The sequence below is a fragment of the Silene latifolia genome, chromosome 2 (assembly GCF_048544455.1).
Source record: "Silene latifolia isolate original U9 population chromosome 2, ASM4854445v1, whole genome shotgun sequence".
In the NCBI taxonomy this organism is placed as follows: Eukaryota; Viridiplantae; Streptophyta; class Magnoliopsida; order Caryophyllales; family Caryophyllaceae; genus Silene; species Silene latifolia.
In genome coordinates, this window is record NC_133527.1 from 189,450,483 (window position 1) to 189,459,516 (window position 9,034).

Here is a 9,034-nt window from a genome sequence, read left to right on the forward strand (position 1 = left end):
AAATATGGTCGATCGACTACTCAGGCTGGTCGATCGACTGCTCCTCAGCAACAGTAGCTTCTGGGATCCGATAGTTGGTCGATCGACTGATGGGACTAGTCGATCGACCGGATGAGCTGCTACTTGACTTCTTTATTCTCGTGGACTCGTCTTTTGGGCCTTGGATCGCGCACCAAGCTCGTTCCTTAAGTGATTTATTTACGTCATTTGCAATGCAGATTACTCGGGGGCGGATTTGGCTTGATTTCCCGTCGAATTCTTCACATTTCTGCAATAAAGCACAAAATACAGAAGTAGACGGAAATAGGGAGAAAAGCAACAAATATTACACAAATGAGCTCTGAAATGCGTGTAAAAAGAGATGTAAAACATCATATAAATGACACGCATCAAATCTCCCCAAACCAAACCTTGCTTGTCCCCAAGCAAGAACTAGACTCGATCTTAACGACCTAATGGAACGAGTTCAATCTCAGAGCGAATTGACAACGGTAAAGCCTAAACCAATTTAATGCACAACCAACAATCAATTAGTAATGTGAATCATGCAAACGAGTTATAAAGTCGTCGAAAACTGCTGAACCGTTAACTGTAGAGACTTATCAAATTGAACTCTCACGGGCCACTCAAATCACTCAATAAGCGCAGGTAAAATATATGTAAGATAGGAAGAATAAATTTGTAGCGACTCTCACCTAACTGCGACCTATGAAAACATGCCAGCAATAAATTATGAAGATGACCTCTATGACCATACATATGCATTCCAACCAAACAGATGACCATTGACACATGCCGAGGTATAATTATGGAAGTGTGAGGTATGGGTAAGAAGGGGCAAAGCATTTTATGGTAAAGTGGAGGTACAGGTGATCAAGCTAGTACCAAAACGGAACCAAATGGCAACATCCAACTTCTTGCTCATAATCAAACGAAACAGTGCCATAACAAGCACAAAACTCACAATCTCTAAAATAGAAGTAATCAATAAAACTCCCCATAGGATATAAATGGAACATGGGAGCAAAAATCGCCAAAAGATAAGGATAAGTTATGCGAATTGACTTTCTTTTTTTTTTCTTTTGTCTTCGACACTCAGTCGATCGACCTAAAGGAGAAGTCGATCGACTGCTTTGAACAGTACATAAACTTTTCTCTCTTTTTTTTTTTTTTTTTTTTCTTTTTCGAATCATTTCCATTTTTTTTTTCTTTCTTTTTCCAACCATCATCTCGAACATGAGCAAATGCTACCAAAAACGAGTAACAATCCCAAAAACTAGGCTACTAGCTTGACAAAGGCAGGCTATGTGTAGTATGTAGTAGATAGGACAAAAAAGGATATTTTTGGCATAGTGGAGTTTATGGATAAAATGAGAAAAGGAAACCTCTACCACATGTGTCAACTAACCACAAACCGAATGCATACAGGTATTAAGTAGATCAAATTCATAATTATGCAAATTAAGGAAACATGTCTCATAAGGAGTACTACTCACATTCCTAGATGAACTGGTCATGAATGTCACCAGTTATAGGCTCTAATTCTCAGAAATATGATGTAGGTTGCCAATTATTAAAGTCAAGTCTCAAGTTCAGCAAGAATGTAACGAAAACTCGTAGATATGCATTTACGATTCTACTAATAACATGTTAATCAAGCAAGGCTCAGGCAAAACAGGTGCAAATGCTAAATCATAATAGAAATACTACCGTTCCGACTCGACCTATATGCTAAAATAAACGTGCATTTTATGGAATTTTTTCAAATTTTTTTCAATTTTTGATAAATATGTGAAATGAAATAAACAATGCAAAATAAAAAGTAAACGTGAATGCAAGCAAATGATATGCGACGCAAAACCCTTCCCCAAACCAAATCGCACAATGTCCCCATTGTGCAAAATCATGTAATGAAAGCTAAGAGAAGTGGGAATTTGCGAGAAAAAGGGAAATAAAAACACAAAGACATAAGGTAAAGACTTGGGAACTCACAAGACTTTAAGCGCAGCAAAGGAAACCTCCCCAAACCAGCGTGAGCTAGGAGGTTTCAGTAGCCAGCAGTGCTACCAATAAGGACCTGAAAAGACAATTAAAAACCACGCATGAGACTGAAGAAAACAATTTTGAAGCGTAAAATGAGGCAATAGAAGAAATAGACAATTTGACGGAAATAAAGCGGAGTAGAAGACTCCCTTAGGACCGCATATCGACCAAACACAGCAGGGGAGAGGTCGTGAATGAACATAGCAGCATCAGTAGTCGATCGACCTAAAGAGGCAGTCGATCGACCAGGTGGGCGTGAACAGTAGCTCCTGTAAACCTGCAATTCAGTCGATCGACCACTGATGCCAGTCGATCGACTGAATATACTGCTGCAGTGTCTTATTTCTTCGTAATTGCTCAATGATTTGAGCTAATAAGCTCTAATTACCTGCAAATGCACAATAGTACGCGCCCAAAATTGCGCAAAACCCAGAAGAATGTCTAAAGTACTTAAAAATCCTAAGCAAACGAAAATAAAAGCGAAGTTTTCGCGCACACAAAAGCAATAAAAAAAATAGTTCGAAAGCAATAAAGTGAAGTTTATAACGAACTTGATCAACTAATAGTTGATCAAAAAGGACCACGGTATGGCCCACTTCGTCGGCTTCTGGCTACCAGAGGTAGCCTCAATGGTGCTCATCTTATCAGTTGCACCCTTCTTAGCTTCGACAGTTGGAGAATTCAGCTGTTCAGCTTCGTCATCTCCCCAATCAAGGATTTCCTCGGAATCGTCAGTCTCCAAATCTGCCCATTTCACCTTAACCGGCTCATTTTCCACCTCCTCGTCAGTCCCATAGCTTAAGCATCCAAGACCTCCTCTTGAAACGATCTGCTCTGTCGCGACTGGAGCATCCAACGGCTCTTCCTTCCCCAAACCAGCTCCTGCGATGTCTAAAACAACAAGTTTTTCCTCCTTCTTGCTCCCAGTTCGGGGCGGAGGGGTTAACACAGCAGTAGTAATAGGGATAGGCAATTCAGGGAGCACAAAGTACGATTTCTTTTCAGAAACCGTATTACAGGTGACAGGCCACATGGGGTCCTTTTTCTTAGCCGGCTGGGCAAAAACAATGGAGTGCTTTCCTACTTTGAAAGTCAAGGTACCTAGACCGACATCGATGATCGCACCAAATAGCGGTGTGCGTAAATGGCCTACCCAAAATGATGGGAATATGGTCATCCTCAGGCATATCAAGGACAACAAAGTCGACAGGGAAGAAAAACTTCCCTATCTGGACGGGTATGTCCTCTAGGACTCCTATGGGTTCGACCGCAGAGCGGTCGGCCATCTGGACTGTCATCTCAGTAATAGCAAACCTGGTCAGTTTAAGCTTCCTAGCTAGACTCAAGGGCATGACACTTATGCTAGCTCCCAAGTCACATAAAGCTTTTTCGATAGAAAAGGTACCTATGCTACAAGGGACGGAAAAACTGCCCGGGTCTTCTAACTTATGGGGCGCAGTGTGAGACAAGTAGGAGCAAGACTCTTTAGTTAACGCAACAGTATGAACATGTTCAAGTGATTTTTTCTTTGACAACAACTGTTTCATAAACTTAGTATATGCTGGCACTTGGTTAACTAACTCAAGAAAGGGTACCTGAACATTTAAGCTACGAATAACTTTCTCAAATTTGCTAAAGGATACCTGTTCCTTGGTCGGCACGAGTCTCTCCGGATATGGGGCTGTAAGGAGCACCTTAGCCCTCTCCTCTAATTCGCGCGCGCCGGCGTCCTTGGACTTTGGCTGGAAGTCCGTCACCTTTTCTTTGTTGAAGCTAGACCCCTCCTCGGACCGTCTCAAATGAGACCCATTAACCGTCATTGGATCGAACTTCGGAGCCGGGACTGACCCATCAGCACTCGGGTCTGCCCCCAAAACTTTCGGGACGGTGGTACCCCGAAACAAGTGGTCTCGTAAATTATTTGGCATTAAAGGACGAAACTCTTCAATATCAGCAGTGATATGGGTCGATCGACTACCCTCATCAGTCGATCGACTGGGTTGCACAGTTCCAGAAGCTCCTGTAACCCGTATTTCAGTCGATCGACTAGGTACTTCAGTCGATCGACTGAAATACCTAGCAGACATTTTTTTTTGATTTATTAATTCTGACTTTGTTTGAACTCGGATCCGCCTCATTCTTCTCAACAGCTTTCTCGACCATGGCAGGACCATCAAGGGTGGACCCGCTCCTCAAGGTGATGGCATGTAGGGTCTCCTTTTGCTCGGGTTGAGTGGGTAAGTGTCCGGGAGCTCGAGTGTTACTTTTACTAGCCAACTGAGCTATTTGGCTCTCTAGCAACTTCATCCCGGCCTCTCTTGCTTGGGACTCCTTTAGCAACAGATTTTTCAGCTCGGAAAACTCAGAATTTTGCGTTTGTTGCTGTTGCGGCACATAAGGAGGCTTTTGGTATTCTTTGTTGCTTTTGATGCGGAGGCACATATGGTCTTTCTTTGTGGCGGAGGTTGAGTTGGATTCAAAACATTCTGGCTTCTCCAACTCAAATTCGGATGCGGTGGCTCGTAGTAGGTGTTGTTCTGCCTGTAGTGTTGAAAGGCAGCACAAGATTCAAAGGGACTAGGGCAGTTCTTCGAGACATGGCCCTCTACTCCACACCTTTCGCAAAGGAAGGGACCGTCTGAAACAGCGTTGACTTGGTATATCCCACCCTTAGAGGCTCCTCCTAGCTCATACTTGTCAAATCTTGCGGTGAGAGCCTCAAGTGCAGCAACAGAGGAAGATTCAGCAGCTCTCCTCTAGTTCCCTCTCGAATTCCCATACTCGGCCTTGTGGGTAGCTAGATCGTCAATGATCTTCCACCCCTTGGTTGCTCCCAAATTTTCAGCAAATCTCCCATTGGCTGCAGCATCCAAAATGGCCCTCTGATCGTCGTACAATCCATTGTAAAAATGATTGCACAAGCTCCACTTTTCAAATCCATGGTGCGGTATGGTTCGCACTAACTTCTTGAATCGGACCCATGCCTCATGGAAATTTTCATCTGGCCCTTGTTTAAAACCCGTGATTTGGGCTCTAATAGCGATCGTCCTTGAAGCAGAAAAGTACTTCTTGTAGAACGCCAATGCCAATGTATTCCAATCAGTGATCTCCTGAGCGGCTCGGTCCAGATCTCTATACCACTCCCTTGCAGCATCACGAAGGGAGAAGATGAACATGGTCTCTTTGATTTGATCCTGGGTCACGCCAGCTGGTGGGGGAATGGAGAATGGAGCAGAAAGAGTCGATAAAGGTCTCCATATGTCTATTTTGCATCTTCATTTGCAGCTCCCCCAAACCGATTTCTCTCGACCATAGTAATGTAAGCAGGCTTGGGTTCGAATTTCCGGCATCTCCCGTAACTCGAACCCCTTGTATAGATTGTCGACTGTCGGCTCAGAAAAACTAGCTATACTCGCTTCCTCGGCCATGACTGGAATTTCCGGAGAAGTAACTGTCTCGGCTGAAGAAGTGGAAACGGGTGAAGATTGTGGGTCTTCTTCGAACAGTTCGTTCTCGTGATAGCTTGACAGAGTACTCAGCTCTTCCTCTGTCGGTAATACTCGTCGTGTTCGCCTCAACTCGCGCAAGGATCTCTCAATCTCAGGGTTCAATGGTACTAATTCTCCACCCTGTGACCTGCGCATAAGAGGAAACTACAACAAAATATAAGAACTGTTTAAGGAACGGATGTTCCTTAAACTAAGAAAGACTGAAAATTAAACAACTAAAATTAGGACTATTGCCTCCCAAGAACGGCGCCAAAATTTGATACCCCGTCATTTGTGAGTACCAAAGATAAAATTTATAATTCCTATTAAGACTAACCTAGGCTAGTGGTAACAGGGTCGATCCGCAAGGAGGCAGTTGTAAACTTTAGTTGTCTAATGAAAGTCTAAGGTAACAATTATGGGGGTTGATTTGAATTGTTCTATAGCTAATGGCAATAAAAGGAAAATAAACTAAAATACGAATTTAAACAGATAAAAGAAGGGTACTAGGATGATCGGGTCATTATAGCTTCGGGCAAAGAAACTAAGTCGGTCTGAAATAAACACAGGTAAGGCGGGAAATAAGAGGTCCTCTCGGTCCACTCCTAACAAATAGCGTCTCTCGATCTCGCTAAAGGTCCCTAATGTCACTAATACTAACTTTCGTCCTGAAAAGCGACTAATGGTCTAAACTATACCTATCTTTCGATCTTAGCACAGTTTAGTCGAATTAATTGACGGTCAAGCAACCTACCCTACCTTTCGGTCTAATGGGTCAGTCACAAAATAGGTATCTAACTGGTCGCATGCATTCGATTCGTTAAATACAAGATTAAAAACAATTAAAACGAAAGATAACCTTACAAGGTCAGTCGATCGACCAACAATGTCAGTCGATCGACTGACACGCGGGTTCAGTCCGTGTTCAATCTAGTGCCGCCTAGCCATAAATCGCCTACATCCTAGCACTAACTATTTAGCTACTCATGGTGAATGTAAAAACAACAAATAAACTAACAACGATTACTGTATTCATGCTTAATGTAAATAATAACAGCGGAAATATGACAATTGGTTTTGGGGCATTAACTATCAATTCTATGCTAATATTAAAAGCGAAGCAATAAACTAAGATTAGGGCAGAATAAAATACCGAAAATTCCAGAGGAAAGATTAAGAACAAAGGTGCAGAAATTCCAATGCTAAAGTCGATATACCAAACCCTAATTACTCGAAAAATAATATGAAACTATTGTGATGTGAAGCTTAATGTATTCTCTGATCTAAAATTCTGAATAATAGACTTGATGTTGGTGTTACGTTATATAGCAATAGACGCAACAACTTATTTCTAAAACCTAAACTTCACGGGCCTTGAGATTCACGACTTTCTAATTCTCGTCTGGTAAAGAAATCTGGTCGATCGACTACTCAGGCTGGTCGATCGACTGCTCCTCAGCAACAGTAGCTTCTGGGATCCGATAGTTGGTCGATCGACTGATGGGACTAGTCGATCGACTGGATGAGCTGCTACTTGACTTCTTTATTCTCGTGGACTCGTCTTTTGGGCCTTGGATCGCGCACCAAGCTCGTTCCTTAAGTGATTTCTTTACGTCATTTGCAATGCAGATTACTCGGGGGCGGATTTGGCTTGATTTCCCGTCGAATTCTTCACATTTCTGCAATAAAGCACAAAATACAGAAGTAGACGGAAATAGGGAGAAAAGCAACAAATATTACACAAAGGAGCTCTGAAATGCGTGTAAAAAGAGATGTAAAACATCATATAAATGACACGCATCAGGTATATTAAATATTTTGGTGTTATTAAGAAAAGTATAGATCAAACAAACACAAAAATTCATTTAAAACCTATAATTAGAGTAATGAACTCTAAAATTATATTACTATACTACTTGATTCATAACAAAAGAAATTTTTTCTAATATATTTTGTCATTATATTGACTTTTATACATTTCAAAAGAGAAATTGAATAAGGGAGGACTCAAAAATTGGATGAGTTATGACAGTTATTTTGTATACTCGCAAAATAGCAAAAAAAGAGAAATACTTGTCCACAAGAGGAGTCGAACTTGCCATCTTTTGGGAACTAAGGCAAAAGTTATCACCATTATGACAAAGGTATCCATGTGCTAATTATTTCACACTTGAGAAAATATTTATTTAAAGATCTAGGGCTATAGCCCTAAGCAAAAACACTTAGATCCGCCATGCCCAAGTGGTTATAAAAAGTGAAGAAAAACTGAAATGAGGATGGAAACTACACTAGAAGGCGACGAAAATAAAACATGGTAAAGTGTTAATGATTTCACAAAATGTGTAACAATTCTTAATGGAGTTGACTATATTCAATAATTTCATGAATTGTATTAACCATAGCTTGCTTAAAAAGCGGATTAGGGTATAATCGACCCCAAACTAAAAGTTTGACGAAAATAATAAACAACTGGTTATTATTCCTACACTAGTTTTATACCTGTGCAAAAACATGCATGAGATAACCCAACAATGATACGGAGTTGTCCGTCTTAACATTAAAGCATGTTAAATATCACCCATTTGAGTACATAAGACAAATTTATCATTTTGTCTATATATTCTGCTTTTGTTTATATATACTACTTAACCTATTTTTAAGGCTAAGACGAACACATCTGTCTTAATTGAGAATTTGTAAATACTACCGCTTACTATTTTCAAGTGGCATTCTAAAACAATTAAAGACATTCTTAAAAAAAAAAAAAATTACACAACAATTAGGAAAGTAGATGCATATGATTGTCTCGTTCGCTCACAATTCAATCGGCCACACGGTTCATGATCAATATCCGTATTTTTTTTTGCTTTATATATCTAATTTTATTATGATACATTTTTTCGGTTTTTATTTTTGTATGGATTATTTTTAAATTTGACTAATGATTTAAAATTGTCGTTTTTTTTTCTTACAACCATAAATCAATTTGTTTCGGTTTTATTTTTCATTTTCATCCTTTGATTGATTTGTATGATTAATTTTTATAATGTTTCATATGAAAAATTACCACATTACTCAGAAATTGTGGCTTTTAATATTATAGTTTTTTATAATAATTTTATTACGGAAAAAATACTACTTAGATATGTGATGACTGTTGATTGTTGTCGATTTTCTTAAAGGAATTACCATTTCTTTTTATGTAAATGAAATCTTTCATCTACCAAAAATCATAAGATAAACGATATTATTAATATATTACTATATTATTTTTTTAAAACTATTTTTAATTTAATGGTCATATATTATTAATATATTACTACTATACGATTTTTTTAAAAAAAAACTAGTTTTAATGGTCAAATCTGGTGTTAAGATGGTTTATTATGCTCTTAAAATCATTTATAATTGGTAGTATAATTGAATGTTTATTTTTTAAAAAAAATGGTGATGAAAGAATAGGAGGATAACTAAATACTCCCTCCAATTTTCTATTATATTTT

The 9,034-nt window shown here is 39.4% G+C and overlaps 1 non-coding gene across 1 annotated transcript; it reads left to right on the forward strand.

Annotated features, from left to right (window-relative positions):
• Positions 1–4,977: 4,977 nt before the first annotated feature.
• Positions 4,978–5,084, forward strand: LOC141645081 (small nucleolar RNA R71). The gene has a single exon (XR_012544674.1). It is a non-coding gene; the product is annotated as a small nucleolar RNA R71 (small nucleolar RNA).
• The last annotated feature ends 3,950 nt before the right edge of the window (positions 5,085–9,034 follow it).